Raw genomic sequence first — 18,436 nt, 5'->3', positions numbered from 1 at the left:
GAATAATTTGAGCAGTCTCACTGAATAGGAGAGGAAGAAGTTTCTCTATTACCGGTGATAATTATAAAGCTCATAATGGGAGTGCGCCAAAGCCCCACCATCAATCAGGCCGGAGAAACAATGGGCCATGATAGGTATGGAAAAGTGAAAATGGCGAAACCACATATGGAAACGCAATAGTTTTCTGCAGGGTTATAAATCATGGGGGAATCGTAATTTTCACTGCAATTAATATCTCTCTCCCCCCCCCCCGATTAAAACATAACTCGGTAAGGTATCTAGCCATCACATGCTCATGTGGGCCTTTTTTCTCATTGAGGTGCTCCTTGACTCTTGTACAGTTCAAGGGTTACAGCCTTGCAGTAGAACAGGGGTAGTCAACCTGTGGTCCTCCAGATGTTCATGGACTACAATTCCCATGAGCTGGCAGGGGCTCATGGGAATTGTAGTCCATGGACATCTGGAGGACCACAGGTTGACTACCCCTGCAGTAGAAGATGGTATATACTGGACCTATATAAGAGGGGCTAATCAAGTGGGCCCTTGACATGACATCCTCATTTCCTGTCTCAGGCAGATTATTATGACTAGTTTGGGTTCTGTGGTTTTAAACTTCAGAGTTATGCCATGGAATGACAAGGAAAACCACTTCCGTGGCACAAGTGTTATATTTACAAATATTACTAGGGATGCAATTTTCCTGGTTGTGGTGGGGGTTCCCCACACTGAGTTCCTCTTGCTTGCTGCCCCTTTTGCTGTAGAGCATCTGGCAATTCCTTGAGCTACCTGGAAAAACTTCCAGGATCTCCCCATAAGTGGCATAATGCCCATGAGGTCCACCCATCCTGTCCCATGTTGCAACAAGCCTGTTCGTTGCTAGGCAACCCATCCTCAGAACTATGAGGATGAGATTAAAGAGATCTTCTGTTCAAACTGTTTTGCCCAGCCTGGCATGGATGGGCCTGAGCCACATATGAAGAAACAGTATTTGTAGTCTGAGACAATCTATTAAGACACCTTATTAAAGCTCCCATGGAGTAGAGAGCCATCAGTATGTATAACTCAGGGGGAGTCAAACTGCAGCCCTCCAGATGTCCATGGACTACAATTCCCATGAGGTTGCAGTTTGATTACCCCTGGTATAGCTCTTTCGGGAGGCCTTTTAATAGAATACACACCTTGTTTGGCAATCTCTCTTGAATCTAAACCAAAGTTTGGATCCGGTGAGCTTTTCTGCTGGCTATCAAGGAAGGAAGGGTGACCTTTGACCACCAAAATTGTATACATTGGGACCATAGAACATGCATGGACAGAAATTCATGTTAAGTTGGAAGCTGTAGTAAGAAGCGAAATACTGCAAAAATGAGCGAAAAAATTGATTGGATCCAACCCCAGAATCATAGTTCATATCCTGCTTTCAGTTAAACAGCGTTGGGATATGTAAAATGAGGGGATGCATGGTCCATGTTTGTCTGGTGGGCTTGTCCCAGATCCCCAAAATAATTTGGCATCCATGGTTTTCTTAATCCATTATTTTTCAAATGTATTTTATTTATAATTCCATTGATATTTATAATTCCATTTATTTAAAATTCCATTTTATTTATAATTCCATTCCAGTGGCTCGTGGAGGGTAACAACAATAGCCCACAATAAAATCCCTCTAAAAAAATAAAAGCCAATAAAACCCACCCTTGGCAGTGATAAATAACTCTACCATCTTCATTGCGGTACCACAGGGGTCAGATCAGTAGGGGTAGCCTGATGACCTGGCTGGCTCAGGGAGGGGCCCAGATCTTAACTGCACTGGCCTTGCCCCAAAACCTGGTGGAAGACCTCTGTTTTACAGAGCCTGCAGAACTGAGAAAGTTTCATTAGGGCTCTCAACTCTCCTAGCTCCACCAGGTTGGGGCTAGGACCAAAAAGGCCCTGGCCCTAGCCGAGGCCAGGGACCTCCAACAGATTTGCACATGCAGAGCAAAGCGCCCTGCAGGGGGCATGAGGAAATAGGCTGTCCTGCAGATATGATGGGCCCAGACCACGGACGGCCTTAAAGGCTAGCACCAAAAACTTGAACTTGCAGCTGGCAGCCAATGCAGTTGCCTCAGCACAGGCTGGATATGGGTCCTCCAAGATGTTCCTGTGAGGAACCTAGTAGCTGCATTCTATACCGGCTGAAATTTCAGGCAAGTTACAGAAATCCAATCTGGAGGTGACCATTGCATGGATAACTGTCACCAAGCAATCTGAGGACAGAGAGGGGGCTACTAGCTTTGCTGTCCCTTGTGTGGCATGCCAAACAAGGAGAATTTGCATGCAAAAAAGTAACAAAGTTTCCCTATTATAGGGGCATTTAATCAGATCGTTTTATAAGACCCCCCTTTCTAACAACTCCTTTGAAATATTCTTCAGTGTGAAATTACCATGCACATTTCCCCCAAATCTCCCCCCCTATTTTTTCAAACTATTTCAGCAGAGAAGCTATATATGTGTAAGTGTATATATATTTTTCAGAGATACCAGGAAACTCTCTTATTTCTGCCAAAAGCACTTCTCTGCAGATGTGTTTTGTTTCCTGCTACGAATTTTCATTTACTGCGTATACATGACACAAAGTGTTGTTAATCGAGCAAAGCAATAATGCCACTGTTATTCTAAGTAACAAATGCGTCTATGTTTGCAGCCGTGCTTCTGCTTTATAAATGTTCGTGTTGACGCATGGAGGAAATCTCAAGTGGACTCGTTTTGTTTTAACCAATGTTCTGCAGCCTTACATAGCTTGGTAAATATACAGCACCAGAATATTAGAGACTCTGACTGCACTAAAAACATTCCAAAGATTCTAAATATCTGGAGGGAGATTTTTTTTGAGGGGGAAGGACAGCACACCCTGGCTGGATTGTGCAGCGTTTGGGGACTCTCACTGGAAGTCTTCAAGCAAAGGTTGGATACACACTTTTCTTGGATGCTTTAGGATGCTTAGGGCTAATCCTGCGTTGAGCAGGGGGTTGGACTAGATGGCCTGTATGGCCCCTTCCAACTCTATGATTCTATGATTCTATGGGACAAGGAACTGTTCAGTTGAGAACATACAAATCCAGCCAGTGGCTTAAAGCCAGCATATCCTGAGCAGCAGCATATGTAAACCTGGAGTGATCATTTTACCCGGACGTAGGGTCAGGACGGAACACTGTACTCCCTGTAGTTCTCCGTCTTATAAAAGAATCATTAGGCATTCCACACATTACCGATGAACGTGAGCCAAAGCAAAAGTCTAATTCTGATGGCTTGCTTTTGCTTTGTAAAAAATTCATTTGATTAATATTTTAGTTTCAGGGAAGTGTGGACAGGAAGAGAAAGCTCTCCTTAATGACCCCAATTGTGCTAATGCAACAGTCTAATGAAAACTTCGTTCCGTTATGTTTGCATAATTTTCAATCAATGCAATCTCAGTGTAACGTGATGATAGGTTTCCGTGAAGAAATCTGTGTTGTTGTACCTTCTCTGATGCCTCTGGTTACCCTTCCGACAGCCTCAAAAATGCCAATCGTTTAACGGGCAAAAGATCATGACTAATTAACTTATATGGCTTGGCAAGTCCTCCCAAATTTTCCCCTCTTTTTCTACTCCCTACATATGTTTAAAGATATTTCTGCTAATTTACAAGCTGAAAGGTAGGTGAGGAGTCGAGAGTTTGAAAAATAGATTACTGTCTTCATTAATACAGGTTTGACCTACAAAGTCTTCACGTACTTAATGATTAAAAATCAAAGTACTAAATAATAAATTATAAGAATTTATAGGAGTCATCATCTTGAAATTAGCTTACCGAATGTCCTTATCATAATAAATCTGAGTGGGTGTCTAATTTAGTGTTAGCTGGTTAAAATTATATGTTGCAGGTAGATATGGCAGGAAAAGAAGGGAAGACATCTTTTGTTTCAGGAGAGAGAGAGAGAAGAAAAAAAAAATAACCCAGAGAATTTAATTGCAGGCTGGAAGCAGATGACATATCATTGTTTATGTGTTGCAAAAACTTCACTGTATGGAAGAGAACAAAGCTGAGATTGATTCCAATTTGAGAAATGAAGATAACACACATATCTCAACCATTTCCGTGGTGTTTATGTCAATACAACTTACATAGCAATACATAGTTCTGAACAGTCAAAACTGCCTATGGAACCATGCAGCAGAAACAAGAATTATGTGCCTAAGTTTTTTATTCTCAAAGAAAGCAATTGGTTTTAATTTCCCTGCCCTCCCTCTTTCTTTTGAAGTTATTTTTCTCTTCTTGGACAGAACTTCATAAAAAAAGCCCCCCCCCCATTCTTTTAGACAAAGGATGTTGTATAGTATAGCTGTATATTGATGTAACTGTGCCAGGCTAAATTGAAGTTATTGAAAAGGCAAATGAAATTGCGGGGGGATCACATTTTCACATTGGTAACATAGATGGCAGCATCTTCTGCACACTGCTAGATTGAACAAATTGTGTTCTCAGATGAAACTATTAAATCATAGGAATAGAAGGGAAGAGTTAAACCTGCACTTTCCCAGTTGTCCTTCCCTGACCCATTCAAAGCAGCTACTTTCAGCTATAAATGTCTTCCAAAGCCTCAATTCTTTGTTAGGAGTATCAAAAATGTAAGGCAAACCAGAACAAAACCCATCCCTATCCAGCTGTTATCCAGCTCTTTTCGTGCCATGGGTTGAATCCCGACAAAATTAGTGATTTCTGCTGGTTCCCCTTTCCTGCTTTAGAACTCCCTGATGGTGGCCCTCAGGGTCCCCTGTCTCCTGGAAAAGCATTTTGTCAAGACCAAAGGACTCTAACGGGAAAGAAGATGCAGGGAAGTTCAGTTCTGCTGATGGGAAATTTAGTCTGGATGAAACCCTAAGGGCTGCAACAACACTACATGTTACCACAAGAAATCTGTGACTTGTCTCAAAATGATTTTTGCTGTTGACTGTTTTGATGCTGATTTGATGGATATTTGGGCTGTGGGCAAAAGACATGGGTTTTCTCCCGGGAGTTGTCGATCTGTACTTACAGTTTATGAAAATACGTCAACAGGATAATACGCATGTGAGGTGAAGGAGGGGAGGAATGCAAACACAGAGCTGGAATTATTTTCACCACACTTCTGTTCTCTCCAAAGATGTTCTGTGTAAATTCATTTTGTGATGCATCTTGAGACATAACATAATTCCCCCCACCAGATCATCAGATTCTTGGGCTCCACACATAGTCATTGTCATGCCAAATCATGACGGGTTATGAGTAGCAATTATGTTGGAGGTGTGAACCAAAACCAGAAACCATGCTTTGAAGTTAATTTGCTAATCATGGGTTATGTTAACTATAGTTTGTCGTAATGTCTGAACTTGAGCTTTTCAGAGGTCAAATTTCAGTGCATCTCCCTAACATGCTGGAGATAAACACTATGCGCAGTCCCCTTGATACATGCATTTTCTGTTTTGTGTGAATAGGGGAAAGTGTATTTTTCAGATTGGAAACATGGTCCTTTAGACCAGTGGTCCCCAACCTTTTTATCCCCGGGGACCACTCAACGCCGGGAAGCACTCACCGGGGACCACTCAACGCCTTTTACTGAGGCCCGGTGGGGGGGGGGGTAGTTTGCTCCTCTACTCTCAACCACTGCCCTAGCACTCTGGGCCTTTTCGCACAGGGATCTTTGTTGCAAATTGTTTGCGGAATGAAAAATCGCCATTTAAAATAGTGGAATTCGTCGTTATGCATACCTGCCTTTGTAGTGGAATCAGTTGCGTTTTTTAGCGTTTCCCACAGGCTTCCGGTCTCGGCAGAAATCGCTAGAAAGGAAGCGCTATTGCCAAGCTCGTCCCGCCCCTGGCCATCAAGCAGCCAATGGGCAGCCGTTAGCATGCTCCCAAACAGCCCCTTTCCCTTTAAGAAAGGTTTTTTAAAAAAAAAAATGACCCATAGCAACGAATCTAGGTAGATTCGTTGCTACGGAGAGACCCATCCAGCTGCCTAATGTGAGCTGTCGTTTGATTGTATGATCGTTTGCACGCTGCCTCGAGTGATAAAAAAAAAAAATCCCCCCTCTCACGGGCCCGATTTTCGGCTGAATTTATTTGTAAAAAATAAAGGGACTTTATTTCAGCAAACGGGCTTTTCAGTGGTTTGTGCTTAGTGACTAAAGGTGAAGGACTGAAGCCAGGGAAGCCTCTAAACAGAAAGAGGCTCGCCGGTGCATTTATCCCCGCTCGCTCGGAGAAAAAAAAATGGCGATCGCTTCGCCGGAAGTTTGGAGGAGAGAGCCAGGGGGAGGGACTTTGAAGAACCAGCAACAATGGTAACGCACAGGTCTTTAGCGCTACTGTTGCAGATTGGTTGCAGGAGTGTATCGCTATCCGGAGGGTGAATCCACTTTTCTGGATTCCCCTGAAAGCGCCACAACGAAGCGCTTTTTGCTGATTGGTTTCAGGATTGTTGCAGATTGTCTACGACGTCGTGGGTTATGGCAAATTAGTAGCGTTTCCAAATAGCAACCATTGTGCTACTTTGAAGCCGTGCGAAATGGCCCTCTCTGATTGCTATGGTAATGTTTAAACATCCCTTCAAAACAAGATACAGACACGCTATAACAATGAAGTGTGTTGTAAAGGGCTGGGGGGGTGAAGTAAAGGGCCGGGGGGGGAGAAGGCGTCCCACCTCCAATTAGTTGAAGGACCACATGTGGTCCACGGCCCACAAGTTGGGGATGGCTACTTTAGACCATTTATGCACTGGGAACTTCACTGCCCCAGCTCCCATGCAGGAGCACAAATTGGAGGCGGATGAGTTGCACTGGGCCAAATGCTCCCCCGTGTGGGTGCAGGAAGAGGTGGTGCAAAACTCCAGCCTGCAGCCCAGCAAGAAACCTCCAGTGCATAAACGGTCTTAGTGTTACTAATTGTGTGGTGAGCCAGCATGGCAAACTGGGTTTGATTCCCCGCTTCTCCACATGCAGCAAGCTGGGAGACCTTGGGCTGTTCTGCCCAAGCAGTCCTGTCAGTCCTGTCCAAGCAGTCCTCTCTCAGCCCCACCTCCCTCACAGGGTGTCTGTAATGGGGAGAAAAAGGGAAGGCGAATGTAAGACTCCTTTGGCTAGTGAAACCAGTATAAAAAACAGCTATTTTTCTTCTTGAAAAATACACCTCACTGTTCGCAGAAGATCTGTACTGAGTCCTTGGAGAGAGACAGAAAATAAAAGTAAATATAAATGTAATTTAAAAAAAAGATGGCAACCATTTGGATCAAGAAGATTGTGCATAGCAGGCGTTCCTGGTCTGTAAAGCAGAAGCACCAAAATCATGAACTAAAAAAATACTCGGGAAATGATAGTTACAACAAGCATCACTTCTTCAGATGCTTCTGTTCCTTGGAGATGTGAGTGAACTTTCAAAGTGGAATGATGAGAAGTAAAAAAAAGAAACCAGAAAAGAAGACAAGAACAAACTGGAAAATCAGGCCACACTTTGGATTTTAAATGATGGTTCATGCAAACCGTAGAGCCATATAAGATACCTGTGGAAGTTTCTGTTCCTTCGGGCCTGCCTTTAAAAATGAAAGAAAGAGAACGAGAGAGTGTCTCATGCACAAAGCATTGTACTAATTGTGTTTCCCAAAATAAAACCTTCAGTTGCAATTTATGAAAAAGAAAAATTGTACAGCAAAGGTAGGAGGGGGAGATAGAAGGCTCTGTTCTCCCCACCCCACACAATTTCTAATTAATTAGAAAGAAATATGCCTTCAAGAAGAGAAGAAAGCACCTCTGGGATTTCTCCCAGGAAGAAATGGCTCCTCTGGTTAAAGGGAAAGCTTCTTCTTCTTTTTTTTTTTGTTACGTATTAAAAATTAATTAAAATGGAATGTGCTAAAATTCACTTTTTATCATTAGCACCAGTTCTGCAGTGCTAAGTGCTGTTGGTAACATTTAAATTTCTCTGTGTCAACAAAATCTGTGATTTACAAACTTTTGCTAGTACAGGTTCTTTTATATATATATATATAAAGCTTTCATAGATATAAAGCTCAGCTCAGTCACACTCCCTGAAGAAGGAAAGCCATCATTTGCTCATATGATTTGCTCTGATGGCAGGCAGAACATTCACAACACATGTAGGGATGAGATGGCAACCTGGTGTGTGTGTGTGGGGGGGCAGGCTGAGTGGATTTTGTTTCAGAGACCTAATCATAGAATCATAGAATCATAGAATCATAGAGTTGGAAGGGGCCATAAAGGCCATCTAGTCCAACCCCCCTGCTCAACGCAAGATCAGCCCAAAGCATCCTAAAGCATCCAAGAAAAGTGTGCATCCAACCTTTGCTTGAAGACTGCCAGTGAGGGGGAGCTCACCACCTCCTTAGGCAGCCTATTCCACTGCTGAACTACTCTGACTGTGATTTTTTCCCCTCTGATATCTAGCCTATATCGTTGTACTTGTAGTTTAAACCCATTACTGCATGTCCTCTCCTCTGCAGCCAACGGAAACAGCATCCTGCCCTCCTCCGAGTGACAACCTTTCAAATACTTAAAGAGGGCTATCATGTCCCCTCTCAACTTCCTTAAATAGACATTTAAGGATGAAAGTCGGGGCAGGAAAGACATATTTTGAGTCTGTATTAAACATAATTTGCAGGCAAAAAACAACAACAGCAACGTGCAACAGTTTTTAAGGCTGGGGACTGTAGGCAGATCCTGCTTTGTAAGAGGGCTTTCTTAGATGCCACTCATACAACTAGGTCTGCTAGGCAGTACTTGGCAACTGGCATGAGGGTTGTGGAGGGGCACAGTATCAGGAAAGATTCTGTACTTCCTAGACGTTCTTCCTGGAAGTGCCACAAGGAAGCTCTAGGAATCACTGGAAACTCTATGTTAAAAACCATAGAGTTTCCAGCAATTCTAGTGTTTCCCTCTCACCTCAGTCTCTTCAAATCCTAAATCAAGTTGATAACTAAAAGGTGTTGCATAGATAGAGTCCCGACATTTCCAGTTACAATATTTCTGTAATTTTGAGCATGGGTTGCAGATCTCTCCCCATGCACCTTTTCCCCCACAATAGAAACACTGAAAATAGAGAAACAAACTTCCCACTTTCTAACAACACATATTCTTGCAGGGGAAGATTTGTAATGTTTTTGGATGAGGATGTTCCCCCTCCTTCCTTGAGTATCATTAGCATTTCTAATTGCTTGTTATATTTATAAAGGCTTGACTCAGCAGCATCTCTGTGTCGCAGTGTCTGTCTTTGCAGCTGGGTTGCTACGTAACAGTTCAAGGTCACCTGGGTGTTGCAGATGTGGAAATGCAGGCGCCGTCTTCCTTCTGAACTAATAAAATAGCTGTAAGCTTTCACAAGGTGAGGAAGCTCCACAGCCCCTTACCGTGCAGGAGATTCAGAATTGCTATGCGCTCCATGTTTCTGTGCAGACTAGGGATGGACATTAACCAGGAAAAATACAGTCCCATTCAGTCTGTGGTTTCTGGCATGGTTTGCAAACTTTTAAGGGCCGAGTGAACTCGTTCAGATTGTGAGGTTTGTGGTGTGCTGGAATGTCTCCCTCCTTGGCATGCTAGAGGCAAAAAGGGGATCTCTGACTGACTTTCTTCTACCTGCCCTCCATGGTTGGTGAGGATTGGACTTAGGGGGTCTGAGTTATGCCCTACCAAAGAAGGTGCCTCCAGGAAAGTGATTTCTGGGGAAATGGCAGAAATGACAGGTGAAGGTTTAGGAGTGTATAGCATAGACTCTGTGCAAGCTAGTGAGATGAGATTCACAGGTGATCTCTCCTTGATGCTCTCCTACAAGCCCTCCCAGTTATGTACAGATTGGAGTTAGAAGTCTGAATTATGACCCCCCCCCGGAAATATGTCAGGTACAGATACAAAAGTGTATAACATTCAACATATACACACCAAACTCATCTGCTCCAATATAATTTCTCTACATTTCTGTAGGAAAGAGATTTTATACATTTTACTAAACAAAGATTTGGCAGTTGAAATTGACCCCCATTTTGAGACTTTTCCCCATTCAAACTAATCCACACCCTGAATCTAATATTTGGTGCAGGGCTGGAGGTGGAACTGATAGCCAATGATTTGGTGCCATGGTCAAACCATCATACTCTGAAGGCCCGGATCAAACTCCCACCTCCTCCCCCAGTGGACGGTGGGCATATTTATGACCGCCCGCGGAGACTTATGGATTCTCATGGCTTCCAGAATGCTCTGTAGGAGCTGAAGCCTCCATGTGGTATGCTAGATGAGATTGTTGATGACTGGCAAAACCAGATGTCTACTGCTGTCACTGCAATTGCTCCCCGACACCCTCTCTTCCTCTGACCGAAGCCAGCTCCCTGGTTTATGGAGGAGCTACACCGAAGGAAACAGGAGGTGATACAGTTTGGAGGAAAACTCACTACGAACCTACGAGATACTTATGAAAGTCTATGAGATGGTGGTGAAGGTGAACAACAGAAAACTCCATGCCACCTTCATCGCATCCATGAGCTCACGCCCAGCCCAAGTGTTTAGAGTAACTTGGTCACTTATCATCCTAGAGGAAGGGTGCTCAAATAGTAGTAAATTGGACATAAGCAGTGAGGCTTTTGCGAGTTATTTTGTGAACAAGATCTCGTGGCTCTGCCAGAACCTTCCTCCAACCATTGGCACCGTACATGAACTAGAAGCCCCTTGGCCACCTTCGGAGAGGATTTTCAATCACTTCACTTACCCAGACTGAAATGGTCAGGCAGCTAGCTTCAATCATAGAATCATAGAGTTGGAAGGTCTCTCCAGGGTCATCTAGTCCAACCCCATGCAAAGTGCAGGAAATTCACAACTACCTGCCCACCCACAGTGACCCCAATTCCATTCACAGATGATGCCCCCCCTGCAAAAAAAAAATCCAGAATCCTTGGCCAGTCTGGCCTGGAGGAAATTTGCCTCCTAACCCCAAAGTGGTGATTGGCATTTCACTGGGCATGCAAGAAAGGGCCACAATAGCCAAGCTAGGGTTGGGCGCTTTGGCATCTGAAGCGGCCGTTCACGCCCAAAGCAGCCAGTGCTGCGCTATGGGAGGGGAGGCACAGGTGCAGGCATGTCGGCAGGCGCACACACGCAGGCACAGAGCTCTGTGGCTGCTTTGGACATGAACGGCTGCTTTGGACACCATAGCGCCCATCCCTAAGCCAAGCACTGACACCATCCCTTCTGCCCACCCACTTACAATCTGCCTAAATTCACAGAATCAGCATTTCTGTCAGATGACTTCCTGTTCCACTGAATTGACGATATGGACAAAATTCTTCTCTCTCAGAGCCTAAGGTAGTTCATACAGGAAACAATTTGATTAAAATGGCAGCCTGTTTTTTTCCCCCCAAGAAAACTAAGTAGTACAAATGCACTTTCTGAGATTCAATACTTGTATGAATATGCCAATAAAATATTTTATGTAATACTGATTGCGCTCCAAGACAATGGATCAGTGAGCTATAAAAGCATCTTTTAGGCCTAAATTCAAAATTAAAATAAAATACATATGTGAAGTCACCAACGTTGTATTAAATGAGGAAACCCTTGAATGGTTGTTTAAGGCAAGAGAGCTTGTTTTGGTAGGCTTTTTCCACATCAGTGCCCTTTGTCCATCCTGCAAGTTAGTAAAACGTAAGATCACTTGTCATAGCTGTAAGCTATCAATAAAAATTAACGTACCACAGGAAATTGAAAGGGGGAAAAAGGCATTTAAATGTTCAGGGTCATGGAGCTACCCATGCGTCCCTTGCGAGAGTACTCCCATGATAGAGACATTATTATTTGCCATGGCCTGCCTTTTTGTGTTGTACTCTTCAGTTAAATACCAGCATATCAACATCAAGGACATTGTTGGTGAACCAGCAGGGTGAAGTAGAGCCAAATCAAATTCAACAAAACAATGTTGGGTATATAAAGCAAAACAATTTTAAACCACAAAAGACATAAGTAAGGAAAAAGATGCAACTCCTGTGATAGTATAACCCCCCCTTCTTTTTTTTTACTGCTAAAACAGAATGAGAAACCTCTCAATGAGCACATATTTCCCAAATTTTCCAAGAGGGGGGAAATCCTATAATTTATCTAAGGGGCTGGGAGATCATAATTTTAAAACCACAACATAAACTATTACCTGTCACTTCTATCACAATGGCTGGCTCCAGGTACAGGTGTTGAAAATTATTAGAAATCCCTCCTGGGGTCAGCAAGATGACTTGGGAGAGCCTTTGAAATTTCTGTTGCCATTATTTTGTTTCCTTGCCCCAGTAAGGCTACAGAGATTGAAGTATGTAGGCTTGTGCTGCCAATTCACGACTAATTCATGGCAACCCCAGCAAGGATTTTTTTAAGGCATGCGAAGCAGAAGTGATTTATCATTGACTTCCTCTGCAGAGCCTGAGTTGGTGTTTTTTTCATCTATCCACCAACCCTGCTTAGCTCCTGGAATCTGATGAGATTGGCTTATGCCATACTGCCTTCCCATCCATAACAAAGGCTTACCCTCAAATAATTCAAAGGACACATATTCAGACTTCAATGCAGATTAGTTATCTCTGACATGCTGAACAAAATTTGAGTGCGGTGGCACCTTTAAGACCAAGTAAGTTTTATTCAAGGTACTAAGGGCCAAGCCTGTTGCATCCAGGAATACAATAGGCACTAGACTGGAGATCTGGAAAGGCTTTAGGCAGGGAACTTACCTGCAGCGGCAGCTTTCACATGGCAGGGATCTGCAGCCTCCGAGCCTCAGAGGGAAGTGGAAGGAGGAGGGGTCGGTCTGGGGTGGGGGACAGAAGGCAATTGGCTGGCCGCTGGACAGACAGGCAAGCCGGTTGGAGGAGGAGGCACTCTGGGGCAGACAGCCTCCCTGAGTGAGTGTTAAGCGCTGAGTGGCACTTAAGCAATGAGACACGCTCCTCCTCCAAGGCCTTACCAGAAATATTAAGTTGAACAGCTAAGCTTTGGTTTGGTTTACAAGTTTGCTTCCCCAGATACAATGAAACGTAATTTCTTCAATCCTTACATATAGGTATGGGGGGTAATCACCAAGAAGGGCTAGTTAGAGTCAAGCCGCAACCATAACATGCTGTTATTATATGGCCATACACTGCTAGCTTTGATAATATACCAACTGCAGTCAATGCTGTGAATGTCAACAATGTTCGCGTAGAGCTTGTGTGTTTTGAGTAGCCTTGCAAATGGAGACAGGTCGCAAAATCAGAAACTGAGGGGAACCAGTTCAAGAGACACTTGTATTGCCTCTGCTTTGTATAAGTATGATCAGAAATTCTCAGCTAAGAATATGGCTAATCAGAAGGCTGAGGTTTAAGCCCATTAACTTTTATTATAAGATGAGAGGCAGAACATTTGGAGGAGGAAACGGTCCCCCTTGAACTCATCAATCTAAATTAAACAGAATGACTGTAACAGATTTGATGGGCTGAGATACTAACATCAGGGAAAATACCCAGTCTTTAATCTTTGTAAAAACAGGTTATTACTCCTAACAGACCGTATTCCAGAAGTAGTTAGCGTCTTCAGTTCTTCCTGACACCAGGCAGGCTGCCCAGACCCAACTGTGTTTTCAGGGCAATTGAAGTACAACTTTGGATTGGCATTAATATTGAAATTTTCCACTGCTCCCCATGCCATTCAACCTGTTTAAGGATGAGGTCATAGGAACTTGGCTCCTCTATATAAAAAAAACTTGAGGCCCTTATCATAACCATACCATGACCTCACCCAACTGAAAATGTCCCTATAGCATCCCACACACTGGAGCTGCCAGGACATACCTCTGTGGCCTGGGTCTAGAGCCTCACAGAGACAGAACTTGAATATCCCCTACTTGAGAGGCATGTGTTGCTCTTGCCATCCATTGAAAGCTAAATGGGTGCTTGAAACCCACTAAAAGCTATTTAAGTTTTGTTTTACGATATCTTTCTAGATTTGAGCTAAGATGGTAAGGTAAAGGTAAAGGTATCCCCTGTGCAAGCACCGGGTCATAGCTGACCCTTGGGGTGATGCCATCTAGCGTTTTCATGGCAGACTCAATATGAGGTGGTTTGCCAGTGCCTTCCCCAGTCATTACCGTTTACCCCCCAGCAAGCTGGGTACTCATTTTACCGACCTCGGAAGGATGGAAGGCTGAGTCAACCTTGAGCCGGCTGCTGGGATTGAACTCCCGGCCTCATGGGCAGAGCTTTCAGACTGCATGTTGGCTGCCTTTCCACTCTGCGCCACAAGTTGCTCACAAGATGGTATTAGGCATAAATCAACAAACATAATTTCTTCTCAATGGGTGTGGTCAGGATGCAGTACAACTTCCTAGTGTCCAAAATATTTCCATGAGCACTCTCTCTAGATCACTTCATGTGGCTGACCTAGGCTATGGGGCTCACATTGAGAAGATACATGTAGCTAACCGTAGTGTAGCTAGGATTTTTGAGTATTTGAGGGGGGAAAACAATGCAGTTTCTGACCTTCCACCATTCCCATTGTTCGTACATATACAAATACCTTAATTCCAAAATAATTCCGCTCCCTCTATATCCCTCCATATCCCTCCCTGTTTAATTTTTCCTCAGTTTTCTTTTCTGGTATCTTCTTTTGAGGTCTGCCAGATGTGTCAGATTCAAGTGGAAATGATGCAAATTCTTCTTTGCTGCATAGTTTATCATATTATACAGTTTGGAGAACAAGTTGCTCTTTGCCAAGTATGCTAACATAAGTAAAATACATCCAAAGAATATTGAACGTCGCCACACCATGGACTAAGAGACCTTCTTCTTTGGGGGGCTGATCTAGGATCCTTGATGGCCCATTGACCTGTCTGCCCGAAGTTGTAGCCAGCGCTAGCTGTTGCTCAAGATCTCAGCTTTGTTGTATGAGCCAACCACAGCTGATCCCATGGGACCCGCAATGGTGAGGAAGAGTCACTTTAGATTGCTCGTATTCTACTCAGAGGGGTTTAAAGTATTACATTGATTGTGGGCTATCAAAGCTAGGGTTTAAGGTCCTCATCCTTCCATACTATGACCTACAGATGCTACCTCAGCTGGGAACCAACTTTCTTCCGTATGTGACAATATGAATTAAGTAAAACTGTGTCACTGACATTTCCTTGAGATGTACACCTGGGGTCTCTCCAGCTGCATCTGTGAAGAGGGTTTCAGAGCACTTTTATGTGAACAGAATGGAGTCTGAGGCACTGGTCTCTTAGTAGCTGCCTGCCTGCCACCCATATAGTCTCAATCATATGCAGAAGCTATATATAAACTATTTTCCAAGTATCAACACTGGGGGGAGGATATTTTTTTCCTCTAGGGATAGCTGCCATGAAGATGAGCCATTAGCCATCTTTGTTCCTTAATCCTTTATGTTTCTTTTCTTGTTGGTCCACATATATCTTACCTCTGTCAGATTCCATTTATTTCCAGCCTTTTTGATGCCTCTTAGAATTCTCCTCCCAGACAACTGCTTTTTCCAATCTCCTTTGTAAATTCCAAGAAGAATAGCCAGGCAGCTAGCTTTCCTTCCTTCAAATATATGTGGGGTTTTAGTGATGTGTACTCCCTCCCCCTCTCCCTCCCTCTCTGTCAGTGATATTTTTAGTCTTTCCCGAGATAATGCTGAATTTGACCAGTGTGTTTTCATAACAGTTTTCAACCTAGACTAAGTTCTCTTCATGCCTAAACCCTTAAAATATATCTGTTTTCATTCCACCCCCTCACACACTATAATGAATTATTTGAGTATTTGACCCATTTATTCTAGAATGGCATAACAGCCCTGTACCCTGAGGAATGTGGGTGTGTGCATAATCATGCTTACATGTGCTATCCTGAGCCCAAACATTTAAGGGGACCACTTACACAGTAAATAGTTAAACAGAATCCTTGTAGATTTATGGATTGTATGGTTTAATATGTTTGTATTCTTCTGCCATGAAAACGCTAGAGGGCGTCACCCCAAGGGTCAGACATGACTCGGTGCTTGCACAGGGGATACCTTTACCTTTACCTTTATTCTTTCCTTTAAAAAAAAATTGACCCATGGGTGGTAGTTCATTAGTGTATAAATATAGTTTAACTCCCTGCATAATTACTAATTCTTTTATTATTTTTAATGCTTTTTGCTTATTTTGCTTTGGATGAGTTTCAAAGTACTATTCCCTTTAGAGATCCCCAGGAGACAGAATTTCTAGCTATTAAAGCTTTTGCCATCCCAGAAGCGGCACAGTGAAAAGGGCCCCTAAGGTTATTTATAGCTTGATTTTATCTTGGAAAATTAACTAAAAGAACATAGACTAAGAAATCTAAGGAAAAATGCCTTAAAACATCTGATATATTATGCGGGCTTAAACAGATATATTAATTTTAACAGTTTGCCAAGCCCTGTGGAATTCTGACTGTGATTTGGAGTGCACAGGAAGCAAATAGATTTCTTTTTAAAAAATCCTGCGGGATATTCTTAACTGAAACGGAGCCATAAAATATAATGTTTTGAATTTATAACATATTACATAAGTTTTCCATGTTAAATTGATTCCCTATGATTGCTCATTCCTGTGAGCCTTGTTACGCCTAAATCCTGCCTTTTAACAAATGAATGTGTCAGGGGTTCTGTTTTTGCTTTTTTTTTTAAGGGGGTATTTTACCAATTCATTTGAAATGTGGTGTTGGAGGAAAGTTTTACAGACACCATGAGCTGCCAGAAAGACAAATCAAGCCTGAATTCTCCCTAGAAGCTAAAGTGACTAAAGTGACTAAACTATGGCACTTAGTGGCATCACATCATGCAGAAACAAGAGTCACTAGAAAAGACAGTGATGCTAGGAGAATTTGAAGGCCCATCATGAAGTGGATTGACTCAGTAAAGGAAGTCACAGTCTTCTGTTGGCAAGATCTAAGCCAAGCTCTTAACAGAGTTTCCAGCCTTCAGGTAGGACTTGGAGATAGTCCAGAATTTTGATTTATTTCCAGAGTACAGAGATCAGTTCCCATGGGGGTGAAAAATGATACTTTAGACTCTGGGCAAACCCTATGGCATTATACCTTGCTGGAGTCCCTCATCTCCCCAAACCCTGTCTTCCCCACGCTCCATCCCGATATCTCCAGGAATTTCCCAGCTTGTAGCCTGTAACAATATATGTTAATGACGTAACATTTTGGAAGTCATTAATCGATAGGTTCACCTTTAAATGGGAAGTGACATAATGGCACATAACAAACCCATTTTGCCAAGTAATTTACAAGCTGATGTAGGTTTGGTATTTCCAGGGGAGTTGTTATTTCCAGAGCTGTAAAGAATGGGCGGTATAAAAATCCAAATAAATAAATAAATAAATAATAAATATAATATTTTGAATCTCATTTAACCTTATTTATTTATTAGTTTTATATATCAACCCTCCCCACAGAGCAGGCTCAGTAGGCTTATATAACACATAAAATCACAATCAAAATAATGATACCATTCAGCACATAGATGATAACAATAGAGTGGGGAGTAGGGTTTTCTGCCCTCACCTGCTGAATTCCTGGGGATTTTTTGTCTTGCTCTTTCTCCATGGAGTGCCGGCAGGAACCTGGCTACCAGCAGGACGTTTGGGGTAGAGAGAGGCAGAGTTGTGGTCATGATTTCTGGAAAGAACCCAAAAGTGACCAAGGATAATGCTAAGAATCTCAGGAAGTTCTATGGTAAAACTAGAACTATCTGCTGGTTTTCTCCAGAAGTGACATGATAGTACTGCTAGATTTAAGTGGCTGTAAGGAACAGGAGTGGCCGGCCATGGATTCCCCACTCCAACAATAATAAAGAGTCTCAGTCAAATGGGTAGCTGTTTTGGTCTGAAGTAGCACAATAAAATCAAATCAGAGTCCAGTAGCACCATTAAGACCAACTAAGATTCATTCAAGGTGTGAGCTTTCGACTGCAAGTCTGAGGAAGAGTGCTTCTGCTCGAAAGTTCACACTTTGAATAAATCTTTGTTCGTCTTAAAGTGCTACTGGACTGATTTGATTTTAAAGGGTCTCATGACCATGTAGAATTGACATCTCCCACATCCTTGTCTAACAGTCTAGCTTCTGGCTCTGTATGACTCTCCTTGGAAATGTACATTTGAATTGCAGCTAAATGAACACAAACAAATACAAGCTATGATCCAGCAGGCACCTTAAAGCTTTATGCCATCATTCATTTTCTGAGGGTTTCCTGTCACTTTATGAGAGCTTGAAAAGAAGAAGAGTTGGCTCTTATTTGCCACTTTTCTCTACCTGAAGGAGTCTCCAAGCGGCTTACAATTGCTTCCCTTTCCTCTCCCCACAATAGACTCTCTGTGAGGTGGGTGAGGCTGAGAGAGCCCTGAC

General features: G+C 42.9%; 1 protein-coding gene and 1 long non-coding RNA gene across 2 annotated transcripts in view; one reads left to right on the top strand and one right to left on the bottom strand.

Annotated features, from left to right (window-relative positions):
- LOC143823548 (uncharacterized) overlaps positions 1-15,785 on the bottom strand; it is a 37,416-nt gene extending 21,631 nt beyond the window's left edge. Inside the window, exon 1 of the long non-coding RNA XR_013226502.1 lies at positions 15,480-15,785. This is a non-coding gene — a long non-coding RNA (uncharacterized LOC143823548). The remainder of the gene's footprint in view (positions 1-15,479) is intronic.
- Positions 1-18,436, top strand: part of WWOX (WW domain containing oxidoreductase) — a 538,960-nt gene that overhangs the window by 311,159 nt on the left and 209,365 nt on the right. The window lies entirely within an intron of this gene.

The sequence above is a fragment of the Paroedura picta genome, chromosome 14, assembly GCF_049243985.1.
Source record: "Paroedura picta isolate Pp20150507F chromosome 14, Ppicta_v3.0, whole genome shotgun sequence".
Taxonomy (NCBI): Eukaryota; Metazoa; Chordata; class Lepidosauria; order Squamata; family Gekkonidae; genus Paroedura; species Paroedura picta.
This window is presented reverse-complemented; position numbering and strand designations above follow the sequence as displayed.